The 16,484-nt window shown below is 43.1% G+C and overlaps 1 pseudogene; it reads left to right on the top strand.

Annotated features, from left to right (window-relative positions):
- The window catches only part of LOC116317057, a 243,643-nt pseudogene that overhangs the window by 219,408 nt on the left and 7,751 nt on the right, over positions 1–16,484 (top strand).

The raw sequence follows: 16,484 nt of genomic DNA, 5'->3' as shown, positions 1-16,484 counted from the left end.
CACTTGTACCTCGCATCTTTCCTTGCTTCCTTTCCTCATCTTCTCTTTCAATTTCCCCTAAATCTTTGCTCCTTCAATTGGGTCCCTATTATTCCTCCTGGGTCTCCTCCACACCCAAATACCACAGGGCCCCAGTCTTGTCCGGGCCCAAATCAAGTCCCAGGTCCCGCGCCGGGCTTCCCGCCTCCCTTAGCACTAGCTCCTGCCCGGGCCAACTGCAGTCCACTGTCCCAGGACAGGTTCCTGGCAGCGGACAGGCCAACTGCACTCAGGCCGTGAGCGCCAACGCTCTGCGGCCGACTCCGCTGTCAGTAAGTAGACGTTTGGAAGAAACCCACAGCACCCCTGTAACCCCGTGAAGCCCAGAGTCCCATTTCACCTCAGAGAGCTCTAACCACACACACATACACACCTGTGGTCCTCCACACACACGTCCCGGCTGATATAACACACAAGTACACGATGTCCTCATGTCCTCTGGCTGAGAGCATGTTTTCCTTTGTAATGACATCCATCCTGATAACTCTTCACTTCACTCGCTGTAGAGACAAAAATTGTTTCTTGCACCCGGCTGTAAACGCGTGTCTGCTGTCTTTTATATCCAGGCTCATGTGGCCAAAACAGGTACTGCAGGTTTTGGACTTTTTCAGCCACTTGATTCACGCAATAAGAATAAACTCGTTTAAATAAATTAATCATGTACTTCTTCCTATTTTTCAATGAGGCCTCTAAACATTTTCCAAAATCCACAATTTTCACCAGAAGAACTCTTAAAAAGTGGAACTAAAACTGAAGTATTTACCCAGGACCTCATAGGCTTAGATTATCTTTATTTTTAGAAGAGGTGAAATATAGTTAGTAAGTTAAAATAAAAATACATCTGATTTATAGAAGGGTTAGGGTTGACCTGAGGAAACCTCAGATACAAACTACGCAGCGAGTTTAAACAGCAAAGAGTCGAGAAGAAGTTCAGATTGGCTGAAAATGTTTTCATCCAGAGTTCAGCAGCTTTCAGTTTTGTGCCGCTTTGAGTCCAGTTCACACCAGAATGAACCTGTTTGTCCAAAACTCCACGTCTGCTGCTAAAATCCGTCGTTGTGTCCCGTTCACTGTCTGTTTAAACCATGTTATTAATGATTGGTACCCCTGACTTGCTAGTGTGTGTGCTTTGTCTTCCTTTTTCAAATCTTTCACTTTCAGCTCTGGTTTGTTTTCTGCTGTGGAATAACTTCTGTGTGTCTTCGTACGAGCTGTTTTGTTAAACTGTAATAGCTGAATCCAAACAGCTGTGTCGGTGAGGATGTCCACCTGCTGACCTGTGTGGATGGAAAGGATTTATGACTCCTCGTGTGGGTTGGCACCTCTCTCCTGTGGACACTCCACTCCAGTCACTGAAACCATGATTGTATCTTATAACCTACTCATTCTCTCTCTTTCACTCAAACCTTTTCTTTTTTTTTGACTAACACCCCCTGCTGCCCTCCTCGCTAAATAAACCTCTCCCCTCTTGTCATTAACGCCTCTTCTGTCCCAACTTTTGTTCTCAGGCTGCACTTTTGAACTCATTCCCAGCCATCTTTGATGAGCTGCTGCAGATGTTTACGGTCCAAGAGGTGGCCGAGTTTGTGCGCTGCACCCTGGGCAGCATGCCGTCCCACGGTGCACATAGGACAGTCCATGGATGTGGTCAAGCTGCAGTCCATAGCTCGGACCGTGGACAGCCGGCTCTTCTCTTTCCCAGGTAAATGTTTGGATTCGTTCATCCGTTAATGTAATGGGCTGTGATTTTTGCCACAGGACTATTAAAATCAAAATAAAGGTTTGAATGACTTTAAAAACAAACTAAAGCGAGTCAAACATGCAGCCACGTTCAAGAAACCCAAATACATCATCAGGTCCATCCATCAGTTTATTCTCTTTTTGGGGTCCCAGCAGTCACAGGGAAAGAGTCCACCCTCAGAGGGTCACAGGGCTAACACAGAGTGACAGCAAACTGTCACATCCACCTGTTGCCAAATTAAAATCACCCGTCTACATAACCAACATGTTGTGAAAGTGCTGTATGGTTCAGACACGTGTATTTGTCTCAGTGTAAGGTAATGTTACCTTTCCTTGTTTTCAATAAGGCTCATTTACATAGTAGAGATTCCTTACTGTCACCACAGCTGTGTGATGTGCTACACATTTACCATCTCTGAACAGGGAACGCTAATTTAAAGAGGTTACGTCCCCAAATTGAATAAACAGTTACAACCTGACATTTTCAATTTTGAGTTTCACTCTAAATCGTGAACCCACGCAAATGCAAAGAGTGTGTCTATATGACTCAGCGAGGAATGTGTTAATGTGAAGTTGAGAATGACTTCAAAGTAAAAAATCAATGCCTGACAGTTTCAGTACCACCAGCTGATGCTGAGTAGTCTCAAACTGACACATCAAAATTCTTCCTGGTAAAACCTCCACACTGCACTGTGCTCATAACGTCTGCTAACGTTGCTAAACAACATCTCTGCTGTGTAATCGGCCATGAAGCCACTCAAATGCAGATAATAAATGACTTTGATATGTCGGCGTTGTCTCTGGTGTTTGTGTTTGTGTGTAGTTAACTCATCATTGCCTCCCTGTTTTTTTTTTTCTCCCCACTGACTTTAAATGTTTCTAGAATCGATATACGCCAGGTGTACCTGAAACCACCATCTTACTCACTGTGCGTGACTGCAGACGCTGACCTGCTTTCATGTCAGTCAGTGACATCACTGAACAGGAAATATTGTTCCAAAGACCACAAAGTGTTGATAAAAGTGAGGAGGCCGACTCCCTCTGAACAGCATCGCTGACCTGTCGTTCCAGTGAACAGCAGGTCAGCGATGTTGTTGGGTTTCCCTGACCTTAAAATAGACAGACACCCTAACCAGCAGAATGTAGTGTGTGTGTGTGTGTGTGTGTGTGTGTGTGTGTGTGTGTGTGTGTGTCCTGCTTAAATAAACCTGAACTGAAGTAAACTTGTGTGTCTGTTTTGTGTTCCCTCAGAGTCTCGGAGGATCCTACTTCCTGTGGTCCTCCATCACATCCACCTGCACTTGAGGCAACAGAAAGAGCTTCTCATCTGCTCTGGAATACTCAGCTCTATATTCTCGATCATCAAGACCAGCTCACTGGTAACACACACACACACACATACACACTCGAAACACCGCTGCATTCAAATCTGAGTGTCATTGTGGGGTTTGAAAGGGCACTCATCCCAGAAGCTAGAAGAAAGAAGTCATTCCCAGCTGAGGCCAGTGGCTGGTTTTGCAGTTTTGTAGAAGGTGAACCACATGGGTTCTTTGTTTTCCCATCAGCCTCTGCTCCACCAAATTTGATGTGATTTGGTCTGCTAGTTTTCTGCAAAGACGGACAAATGTTTGTGTCTTTGCAAGAAAAAAGAATTCATGACTACAGCTGCATATCAAAAAATCGATAAGCACTTTGTCTTTTCATAATGACTTTTCAAACATCGTGAGGCTAAGGAAGGATTTGAAGGAGAAATCATACAGAGACAAACATGATGCTCAGATTGTGGCTGCAGTTATGTGATGGTGGTCTTTGTTGATGTGGCGCTGCTGTGGTTAGAACATGAACAGGAAGCCCACCGTAAATACTTCAGACTTGCTGTTTCATGTGAACTGAACAAACAGAACTTCAATACTTACACTTACACTTAGAGCTTTTTAGTGTCATTGTGCAGTTTCTTGCACAGCGAAATTGGGTAGCTGGAGCACAAAGGTACAAAAGTAAAGAAGAGAAAACAATATATGTGAGTGAACTACATACATGGTGTATGCATAGAAACATTGAAACAGAAACATTGTGGGGCTGTATACAAGGGCAGTTATATAATATAATAAATAAATAAGGGTGGAGGGGTTATGGCCATTTAGGGTGGGGATGGTGATTCCACTGAGACCTAAATATTGCACAGAACATGGAAAGACTGAGATATTGCACATAGATGATCAATAGCAGCGTCAGAGTGGATGTGTTGGAGACGTCTGTTCACACACACAGTTCACATTAAGAGTTCTGACAGCCCACAGGAAGAAGCTGTTCTTTAGTCTGTTGGTTTTGCACCTGATGGATCTGAACCTTTTTCCAGAGAGCAGGATGTTGAAGAGGTGGTGGTTAGGGTGGAGGTGGTCCTTTATAATTGCTCTGGCTCTGGAGAGACATCTTGAGCTGGCAAGTCCAGGGAGGAGAGTGGACAGCCGATCACCTTCTCTGCAGATCTGATGACCCTCTGTAGTCTTTTCTTGTCAGCTGTTGTGCAACCAGCGTACCACACAGGGATGGCGTGCACCAGCACGCTCTCGATAGTGGCACGGTAGAAGGACACTAGGAGGTCAGTCTGCAGCCTGTTCCATCTCAGAACCCTCAAGAAATGGAGGTGCTGCTGGGCTTTCTTCACTAGGGCTGATGTGTTTGTGGACCAGGATAGGTCCTCAGATATGTGGGTGCAGAGGAACTTAAAGGAGGGCACCCTCTCCACATAGTCACCTTTTATGGAGAGAGGAGGGGGATCAGTTCTTGTTTTTTGGAAGTCCATGACCACTTCCTTTGTTTTCTTGGTGTTTAGGGTGAGGTTATTGTAGTTACACCATTCTGACAGTCGCTGGACCTCATCCCTGTAGGCGGTGTCATCATCATTGGTGATGAGCTGCATCAGAGTGGTGTCGTCTGCAAATTTGATGATGATGATGTTGCAGGGGTGCGTGAGGGTGCAGTCACCAAAGATGATGCTTAATAAAATATAAAATATAGTTCATCTTTCAGAAATAAGGAGGTTTTATCAGGTAATGTTGCTCACGCTGCCGTGTCCCTGTGCTGCGGCGATGATTTACTTTAACTCCTAATTATCATCTGTGGCTGAAGTATAATTAATAAATGATCATTAGAAAGTAAATGCAGAACAAATGCAGTAATGGAGACGTGACCAAGTAAGTTAGAATAAAACCAGCACTTCATTTATTAACTGTTTACATGATAAAAAGTTTCACAGGAGGACAAAAACTTGCAAATCTAACAGGAACTTTATACTTAAAGTAGTGAAACGTTCATAGTTCACCTGCAGGCCAAACAAACCGCTGTCAGGTTAAAACATATTAACGGCTCATGAAATGAGTGCAGTAAGTTCAATGATGACGCTCTTCTCTTCTGAGGCGTATTTAGACACTTTCATCTGATCTGAACTGAAACTGAAACCCATCAGCACCAGTGAAATTCCCCATTAAGGCTGTTTATTTCCATTACATAATGTGAATGTTTAGTGTTGCAGTGAGCATTCAGTCGGGTTTTTCCTCTCAGGAGCAGGAGTGTGTGAGACACGGCTGCAGCAAAGCACCTAAAACCTTCAAAGTTCATTATTGGATACTAACCTATTTAAAACTACATGAAACGCACAGACACAAACAGGCTCTCAGGGAGCAGCTATCCTTATTTCTCTGCTCTGGTTTCCTTTTCTTTATGTCTCCTTTCCTTCACTCCTCTTTCCTTGTCTCTTCTTCCAGGACACGTCGGTGCAGGAGGAGGTGGAGATGATGGTGGAGTCCCTGTTGGACGTCCTCCTGCAAACCCTGCTGTCAATCATGAGCAAGAGCCAATCGCAGGAGGCGGTAAGGGGTCAACGCTGTCCGCAGTGCACCGCTGAGATCACTGTTAGTAACTAACAATACGACTACTACTACGTCACCTCCCAGCCCCTCATCCACCCTGCATCCGTCTGACTGTCTGTCTGCTCTAGGGCAGGGCAATATTATATTCATATTATAGCTTTGTTGTCCCTTTACACTGTCGTACAGTTACATGATGTCAACAAAATAAGAGACGGGAGATAAGTGTTAAAATAAAAATGAAAACTGTTGGTTTTGTCAGTATTGCCCTCTCCTACTCCATCATCATCATCACTGTCCCATCCTGCTGTTACGTCTCTTTGTGCATGCTTTAAATAATTATTAAAGTTCTTTAAAGTTTTGTATTTTACATCCTGATGGTCCATCTTTATTTGCATTACTGTGCAGAACGATATCTTAGTTAAATCGCAGATATGTAAATTGGGTTCATTTGTATTTTGTAAATTTGATGCGTTTTTATTGACTGACTGTTTACCTTCATTTACATTTCATTTCATCTTCGTCTCAGTCTGCTCATCTCCTGCCCTCCTGTTTAACAAGGAAGCAAGAATAAATAAAGCAATGAATGAAAATAAGAAAAAAAAGGGTCCAAAGAAGTGTTTACAAACAATTGTTTGTTAATATTATATTCTATTTATCTTATTATAAACAATAAATTGATAGTTAAAGTTTAGTAGATAGGTATTTAAAATTTTTATAGAAATTCATCATGTTAACAACGTTCTTGTAACTTTATAGTTTATGTCATTCTTTGGTGTAATGCAGTTAACCAGCATTGCTGTCGACGCGACACAGAAACATTTTGTGAGTTTTATTTTGGATCAGCTGCTTCGTTCTCAGGACTTCAGATGAAGTTAAAGTTCCTCCTCCCAGATGGAGGCGCGGGGTTCCTGCAGGGTCTCACTTCACACTCATCATATTTTAATACAGACTACAGTCTTTCTTTATCCAGATTAGGTGGTGATAAAAACTAGATTCAAACACGAATCCATCCTCTGAACTTCAGCATATTAATGCCGTAGATCAACACAGAAGTTTGATGAAGTTTGCGTGAATGAGAATTATTTAGCGCCCTTTAGAAAAAAAGTGGAGTGAACTTTTATTTCCTCGTGTCCTGCGTGCGACGCTGCAGCTTTATCTTTACATGAAGGCTGGATAAAGCAGAAAAACTCAGAAATATTTCTAATTGTTACTGAAACATAAAGTGGTGCCAGCAGAGAGGCTAATAAAGAGGGGTCAGTTTGGGAAAGAGCCTGACTCATCCTGGTGTATCACCTCACTGTTGACTCCTTTGTGTTTCCTTGCACTTGACTTACATGACTGTGCCCTGCTTCCTGTTGACAGGGAGAGTACGTGTCCTGCCTCCTGTCGCTTCTCCGTCAGATGACAGATATCCACTTCCAGCACCTGATGGAAAACTTTCAGAGCAAAGATGAGCTGAAGGTACGGATGTCCTGACTCACTGTGAAACATCACAACATGTAGAGGTTTTATTTTGAACTCACGCTGTCGTCTCTTTCCCTCTGCTCAGGAGTTTCTGCTGAAGCTTCTGTGTGTGTTTAGAAATCTGATGAAGCTCAGCATTTTCCCCCGAGACTGGAATATCATGCGACTCCTCACCAGCAAGTAAGACACCAACTTACCAGACAGGCTGGAAATGCATGAGCGTTGACTGAGAACGATCACAGCTGGATCATTGGAGTAAATATCAAAGCAATGCATGTGTGTGTTTGCAGCATCATCCTGACCACGGCGCAGTACCTCTCTCCTGCTCTGCACAAGAACTTTACAGAAGCCGACTTTGACTTTAAGGTAACTTTATTTTATGTTTTTATCTTTATCATTTACCTTTAACTCTTAGTTTAGTCTTTATTTCTTAGGTTAAATTCTTAATTTATTGTTTACATCTGTTAGAGCCTTTTTTATTTAACTGCAAATTTTTTACTGTAAATTTCTAAATTTTAAATTTGTAAATCTTGTCAATTTCTGTAGTTTAGTTTAATGGTCGGGCATTGCACAGCAAAAAGCATTTCACTACATGTCGTACTGTGTATGATTATGTGTGTGACAAATAAAATTTGAATTTTGAATTTGAACTTAACGTCACCCTGTCATGTGCGCACAAACCACAGTGACTGACAACAGTGGAAACGACCACGTGTAACAAAACCCAACCAAGGGTCTGACAAAGCTGCCGTCCTCCCCTCTCTTTGAGTCTCCTCACTCCTAACACTAATGTTGTTTTTCTAAATCATGAATATAATTCAGAGAATTTCTTTTACATCGTCACTATTTTGTGGTTTCATGAAACAAAGCTGAAACCCCTCCAAACCCCGTTAGACTGAACTGAAGCCGCTGATTTACTAAGACTGAAACAGACGTGAGTCAGAAGATTTCCCAGGTTCCTGCTGATGTCAAACGTCAACTTCATTATGTGAAAACTGACGGGTGCAAAGAGTGAGGGCTGAATCACCGTGGGAGCTGCATCCAAAGGGCCGTTTGCAAAGAAAGAAAATGTGGCGTTAGCAATGTGTGCGTGTGTGTGTGTGTGTGTGTGTGTGTGTGTGTGTGTGTGTGTGTGTGTGTGTGTGTGTGTGTGTGCATGCAGGTGTGGAATTCTACTTCAGCCTGGCGGTGCTCTACATCAACCAGCCCAGTTTACAGTTGGAAAATTTGAGTCCTGCTAAGAGGAAGAAGGTCTTAGACAAGTAAGGACACACACACACACACACACACACACACACACACACACGCATGCATGCGCGCGCACACACGCTCACACACAAAAGCGAAGAAAAACATGGAAAATAAAAAAGAAAACAGGACGGTAACAGCTGGATGTACTGACAAATTTGACCTTTGACTGAAGGGTAAACGATATTTTCTTGTTTTTTTTATGTTATTTTGCTTTTGTAAGAAAACAAAATTCTTTCAGTTCATTCATTCAGTTTTTATGTCAGTCAACCAAAATAAATTTAAATACCTAGTTTTCCTTTTTTAATTCACTGTAATAACTGTAAACTTGACACATCCTGATATGTTCCCATTATCATAAAGATTGACAAATTAAAGGAAAAAACATTAGTGCCTGCTGTGTTGTTTTGGCTCCACGTCGCCGTGTTTCACATTGATGAGTATGTGAGGGTGTGGTTAGATCATCAGTGGGTTGCTGCATGGACAGACACTACACTGCAAAGGTAAAAGCTGCACATGCAGGTTTGAAGGAGACTAAGTTGGTTATTTGTTGGGTTTTTGCGACGATCGAAGTGAAACATCAAATGAAGCTGAGCTGTGGCAGCAGACGCTTGTTTGTTTTCATGACTAAACCAGCGAGGACATCTAATTTCAATTCAATTCAATTTCTTTATATAGCGCACAATCACAACAACAGCTGTTTGTTTCACTGATGTCATCATCATTAAAATGCACCACACCATGGATGTTCTTCTATTAGATCCCTGCACCACAGTGTGGCTTACCGATTAAAGTTAAAGTTCTTTTCATCACTTTTATCTTATGGTGAAATATTTCCTGATGTTAGCAGTCCAGGATGGTAACACCATAATCCACAGTGCCTGAAGTCTCACTGAATGGCTTCATGAGGATGACAACGATCTGAACTATGTGCTACAACGAGATTTTCCTCTGTGGGAGATTTTGCACTCTCCTCCAAACATCTTTTCTATTCTTTATGTGGCAACACACACATTCATACAGACGTCGCTGCTAGTGTCATTCAAGTCATCCTCAGAGTTGGATGTTAACTGCTGGGAAAATGCTGAGAGCCAGTTTTCTTCTTTGAAGCATCCAAACATGCCAACTTACTTTATCAGTCCTGCTGAAAATGTTTAGTCCAGGAAAAGCTTATTTCCCTTCTCCATTAGGTCTTGCCACCAAATATTTCCAGGAACCGCAGCGTCTCCTCGGGCTCTGAAAGTTCCTCCACTTTTGGTTTTCACTTTCCAAGAATTGTCAGAATTGGAGCAAGACTAGGCTGATGCATATTAAGAAATGAGGGAGTCGAGATTTTCAGCAGGTCATAATGAGGATTATGTTCAGTAAAACATGCAGAAAATACATTTTACTCTGTTTCTTTTTAAATGTGTATTTTTGCAGTTAAATCGTTTCAGTGTGGTCAGGAAGTGAACAGCTTGAGTCATCCGAAAACTAATAAGAAAAATAATTTAAACGATAAAATTAGATTTACCACTTCAAACAAATATATCAGCTGTTACTCCTTTAATTTAATATGAATGTCAGAGTCAGTAATGCAGAGACTGTTTGATCCAATAAGTAACGTGATTGAAGATCTGATCTGTTTGCAGATACGGTGACATGAGAGTGATGATGACCTACGAGCTTTTCAGCATGTGGCAGAATCTGGGTACGATCCTCTCCTCAGGTTTAAACTGTTTGACTGATTAAATGGTTTTGGATCCGAGTTTGAAACGTGTGCCGTTTGTAGGTGAGAATAAGATCCACTTCATTCCCGGAATGATTGGTCCGTTCCTGGGAGTGACGCTGGTCCCGCAGGTGGAGGTGCGAAACATCATGATCCCGATTTTCCATGACATGATGGACTGGGAGCAGCGCAAGAATGGGAACTTCAAACAGGTACAGGAGCACACGCTCACCTGTACAGAGACTGTTCGGGTCGTTCATAGGAAACCAGAGGAAGTCAGAGCGTTTGTGTACGTGTGTGCAGGTGGAGGCTGAGCTGATTGACAAGCTGGACAGTTTGGTGTCGGAGGGGAAAGGAGACGAGAACTACAGGGAGCTCTTCGGTTTGCTGTGAGGAACGCAGACTTTGACTTCCTCGTGTCTCTGTTTTTAACCTGGAGTGAATCCCTCTGCCCTGCTGCTCTTTTCTCTCTTTGATAACAGAAATTAACTCAGTTTTCTGCTCTAACACTCTGTGTGTTTGCTTTGCTCTCTGCTGCGGGACTAGAACCCAGCTGTTTGGGCCTTACCCCAGGTATGACGTTCCCTGCACATGGGCAGATATACGCTGCTAACATTGACTGTTTTTATCTGCTAACCTGGTGTTGTTCTGAGTCTGTCGAACTTTGTAGCAATGATGGCTCACAGCACAGGACAAAGACTTTACACTAAAACATGAAACATCAGATTTGGCTTCATTTATTGCTCTTGTTGAACTTTTTGACCTCGTTTTTAAAGTAGAACATTGTTGACACACTTTCACATGTGCTTACACACAGTATGTCCAGAATCATGTGGTGGGTTTGTCCCCACAGTTTAAACTGTTTCCAGTGTGTAATTTGTTGCATGCTTCTTGCAGCCTGCTGGAGAAGATCGAGCAGGAGACGTGGAGAGAGACGGGCATCTCCTTCGTTACCTCTGTCACACGACTGATGGAGCGACTGCTCGACTACCGGTACAGTAAAGTCTTTGTATTCATAGGACAGAAATGATTCTGTGGTAGTTTACGCTCACTGATCTGTGATAATTATGCTCCATAAGTCATAGAAGGTTTGGTTTTTGTTGTTGTTCCTTTGACACGAACTCAACTGACAGCCCGTAGAGAACAGATGCGAAATGTCTTTAAACTGAGCAAAGAAACTTTAAACACTGTGAGACCCATATAGATACCTGCAGTATCTATATTTATATCCATGTTTCAATCTTCAAAAACAGTCTTCTCGTTGTTTGCAAACTTGTTGGGCATCTTGTGACGTCTATAATAGGAAAAAGCGTCTTGCAGCTTGGGCTAAATGAGAACACCCAAGTTAATAAAAGCGGACGTTCATTAGGAGGTGTGGAGGGTTTAAGTTTGAATTTTATTAACTTGGTTTCATTTTTTCAGGGACTGTATGAAGGAGATGAAACAGAAAACAAGAAGATTGGCTGCACAGTTAACCTCCTGGTAAGACCTTTAAATCAGCGACATCACTGAAATACTGAATTCAGAAAATGTTCACATTTATTGTCTGTGAAGGTTCTCAGTCATCCAGGTCGTCGTAGTCTAAGGAGCTTGGAAAGAAAAGTGTCTGAACTTCTTCAGTTCTAAGAGCGACTGGTGCAGAGTCCCAGATTTAAGTCCTATGGGAGTGACCCCAAGAGGGTCATGGACCCCCTATTGATCCTCTACACGAGCCAAGGTGTGAAAACGGGCATGGGTCACCTAGTCCAACTAGCCCTATGTGGTTTCCTGAGGTCAAAGGGCCCAGGATGGGAAGGAATCTCAAAACTGGATTATAGATGGCAGAGAGTTGGTGTCATGAGCCCCGCCCCCTGTTCAAAGACGGTCGCTCACGATGGTCGTAGATGCTTCTTTCACTCCTCTTTCAAACCATCTGTCTTCTCTGTCCAAAATGTGAACATTGGCATCCTTGAGAGAGCGACCTTTGACCTTTAGGTGCAGATGGACTGCTGAGTTTTGTCCCGTCGAGGTGGCTCTCCTATGTTGTGCCATGATCAGACCTCTGCATTGGAGAGCCCAAACAGCCACTTCATAAACATGGCTGTCTATGAAAATGATGAAGGTGATTCAGACCTTGGCCTTGAGTTAAGTTCTGCCCTTCTTTAAGAAATTTCCACACCTGTCGAGTGGGTATTTGCAGCGTTTGGCATCCCAGGTTTAAATCATCGCATAAACACAGGAAGTGCGTTGATTGTCTGTTTCGTTTCTTCTCAGAACTTCTACAAGTCAGAGATCAACAAGGAGGAGATGTACATCCGCTACATCCACAAACTGTGTGACATGCATCTGCAGGCGGAGAACTACACAGGTACAGCAGAATCAGTCACTCAAGGCCACGAGTAGAACGTGTGACAAACACCAGGCTGACACTCTCTGGGCTCCGTGTTTGTCTGCAGAGGCCGCGTTCACCCTGCTGTTATACTGGGAGCTGCTGCACTGGGACGAGCGTCCTCTGAAGGAGTTCCTGCATTATCCTGCACAGACCGAGTGGCACCGCAAGGAGGGGCTCTGCAGGAAAGTCATCCACTACTTCAACAAGGGGAAGGTGAGGGCGTGACACGGTCAGCGTGGGCTTTAGAGGTCATGAGCTGCTTCATTAATGGTGTATGTATGTTTGCAGCATTTCTGTAGTCTTACTGATGGCTTACAGCTCAACATGAGTTTTGAAAGGTGATTCATAAATAAGTCTTTTTAATTATCATTTTATTGATTAATGAAATATTTTTTTAACAAAAGAAAAATGAAGCTGAGCTCAGCTCGATCTGTTCTCTGCCACCCACAGTAGGCGTCACTCTCATCCTAATGTGCAGTCGTGTAAAGTCTCACTCTGACATATCTGCTGTTCCTGCCATGTAACAGTACCTGCTGTTTCCACCTGTGCAACCCCCACATTATCCACTAGAGGGCTCTTTGGGGCATCCTCCAAAAGTTGGGAACATTTCTATAAAATAAATGGTTTCAAACTTGAGTCGCCTGAGTGTTCAATTTAATTGAATTTATTTATATAGCACCAAAACCCAGCAACAGCAGCCTCAGTGGGCTTTTTTATCTCTAGTTGAAATTCAATCATCTTAGCTTGTATTGCATCAATCCTTCTCTACGAGACATCATCACCTATTTCATCCACAGATTTGTTTTAACCACCTTCACCTCTCGCCTGAAGCTTCTGATTCTCTGTATGAAACTTTTATATTAGGAGCTGCACCTTCACACTGTGTTACACTTTCTTATGGTCAAAATGTAAAAAATAACATGAAAAGAATTCTGCAAATTAACTGTCTAAAGCTAAACATGAGCAGTGAACTAAATTATGCATCTAATTTGCACATTAAACCACTTCTTCCTTCAAATTTCCCACACAGACTGTTTACAGTTTGCTAACACGGGGGTGTCAGTCTTGGTTTTACAAGGTGCCAGTTTCAAAAGCAGCAACTACTTTCATGTTAGACACTTGCTGGGTCTTCACACTCTATAAAGCACGGGGTCAGTATGTAAAGTGTTATCTGATAACCAATCAGCAGTTTGTTATTTGTTCTGTTTTTGCTTCAAACATCAGCGCCTCCATGGTTTTGTGTGTTTGTGTGTCCTCAGTGTTGGGAGTATGGCATTCCCCTGTGCAGGGAGCTGGCCTTCCAGTACGAATCCCTGTACGACTACCAAAGTCTCAGCTGGATACGGGTGAGCCTCAACAACAGTTACATCAAGAATCTTTTAGATCTTGAATATGATAAGGAAATATTAATTATTAGATTTCACAATCTTCCTCCGTGACCTGTACCTGCAGAAAATGGAGGCGGCCTATTACGACAACATCATGGAGCAGCAGCGCCTGGAGCCCGAGTTCTTCAGGGTCGGCTTCTACGGCAGGAAGTTCCCTTTCTTCCTCAGAGTGAGTGATGTCACTGTGCAGCATTTACACATGCCCGTTAACTCTATTTGAAGTTTTCTTCTGAGTAATTTTCCATTAGAAAAGAAAATGAAAGCCTTCATGGTTTCATTTCTCACAGAAGAAGACGTACGCCTTCCAGGAAAAAAGCTTTTAAAACCTTATTTTGGGGCAAAGTGAGCAAACTTTCTGAGGATATTTCGATGGCTGCAGGGTGGATAGACGTGTTTTTAGAAGGGCTTTGGTCAAGCTAGTAATTGACTGTAGATCAGGGGTGGGCAATTCCAGGCCCGGAGGGCCGGTGTCCTGCAGGTTTTAGATCTCACCTTGGGTCAACACACCTGAATCACATGATTAGTTCGTTACCAGGCCTCTGGAGAACATCAGGACATGTTGAGGAGCTAATTTAGCCATTTAAATCAGCTGTGTTGGTTCAAGGACACATCTAAAACCTGCAGGGACACCGGCCCTCGAGGCCTGGAGTTGCCCACCCCTGCTGTAGATGCACGAGCTGCCACATCTGAATTCAATGACCCAGTAAACAGCTGTTATGAAGCGAGAAGTAAACATGTTTACTGCTGCTGTCGAGCATTTTAGGATCCAGCCTCAAGTGGTCATTAGAGGAACTGCAGGTTTTGTTACTGCTTCAAGATTTCTGCTTTAAAAAATTAACATCTTATTCTTTTCTGTTTGTTTTTGATTCATCCCCTCTAGAACAAAGAGTTCGTCTGCCGTGGTCATGACTACGAAAGGTTAGAAGCCTTCCAGCAAAGGATGCTGGGAGAATTCCCGCAAGCCATTGCCATGCAGCACCCCAACCAACCAGACGAGGCCATCCTGCAGTGTGACGCACAGTGTATCCTTCAGCAGCAGAGCTGACGTTCATCCAAAGACTGCTCGATTTAAATATGAATCCACGCCTGACGTCCATGGAAACGTTTTGTTTGCTGTGTTATTGGCTTTCAGTTATATCTTTGACCTCCCTCCTCCTCCTCTCAGACCTCCAGATCTACGCAGTAACGCCAGTGCCGGACAGCGTGACCGTCCTTCAGATGGACCGAGTACCGGACCGCATTAAGAGCTTCTATCGAGTGAACAACGTTCGCCGCTTCCGTTACGACCGGCCCTTCCACAAAGGCCCCAAAGATCGAGACAATGAGTTCAAAGTGAGACAGGAAATGCTTTTTCCTCTTATTCTTTTATTAGATACTCAATGAATCAGCTTAGCACAGTCCATTACTACAACCCAGCTGAGCCTGCCTTTGTTTCTGTTCTTATGAATGACACACGATTTACAATATGAAATAACAAAACAAGATTTATATCCAGTGACTCATTAAAGAAAACCTTTTTACCTTGTTTATGCAATTTTTGCATTTCTTTAAGTTCCTTCCTGTGAAATGTATCTGACATCTTCCTCGTCTGTCTTTGCTTTCTGTCATTTCCATCCCGGACAGTGGAGACATCACACAGTGTGATCGTTTCACCTTCAACCTTCCTCCTGATTCAGCAGCGTACAGATAAACATTTAGCATCAAACGCCTGCGACTCTGTCCGTCCCTCACATCGTTGTGGAGGCTTTTTATCCTTCAGTTCATTAAGATCTGCCTCGCACATTTTGGCTGAAGTTTAGATGATTAATAAACCAGTTTCTCAACACTAATTAGTGATATTTCAGGAGATTTCGATGGCTGCTGATGTTACATGAAACCCTCTGAAGTCTGGACTGTTTGTCTCACTGCTTGTTGTGTTTTTCAGAGTCTGTGGATAGAGAGGACGACTCTCATCCTCACCCACCCTCTGCCCGGGATTTCCTGCTGGTTTGAGGTGGAGAAGAGAGAGCTGGTGAGCGGATAAAAAATATCTTTATAGATAAACAGATTCCATAAACTCAACAAATCTATTATGATATATTCTACTAAGTAATCTGAGTGTTATTTCATATCCGTCTCTCACTTTGACTCCTCGTCTCTCTCAGGTGGAGGTGAGCCCGTTAGAAAACGCCATCTCTGTGGTGGAGAATAAGAACCAGGAGCTGCGGACTTTGATCAGCCAGTACCAGCACAAGCAGCTGCACGGCAACATCAACCTGCTCAGCATGACGCTCAACGGGGTCATCGACGCTGCTGTTAACGGAGGCATCGCCAGATACCAAGAGGTCAGACAAACAGGGAATTTCATGTCATCGCCCGCGTGAGGCTGAGTCACAGCAGTAAAAATCTTACAGTGCATCACAGTGGGCAGCTTTATAGGCAGGTGAAGGAGGGGCCACAAAATGATTAAACCGCTGTTATTTTATCCACTCAGAAAACACTTTTTTTTCTCATAGCATCACAAACGGTCCAGAATGCACTAACCTCAGTGACATGTTAAGAGTTTCCTTTTATAAACAAAAGTACAGAACATGTATTTTAATAAAAGCACAGCAGTTTGTCATCCGCGGGCATAATCTCTCTGAATCTGTGCGAATAAAATATGTATAAAATGG

Source organism: Oreochromis aureus, linkage group 5 (genome assembly GCF_013358895.1).
Source record: "Oreochromis aureus strain Israel breed Guangdong linkage group 5, ZZ_aureus, whole genome shotgun sequence".
NCBI lineage: Eukaryota > Metazoa > Chordata > Actinopteri > Cichliformes > Cichlidae > Oreochromis > Oreochromis aureus.
Note: the sequence above shows the minus strand (reverse complement) of the source record. Positions and strands in the feature narration are given on the sequence as shown.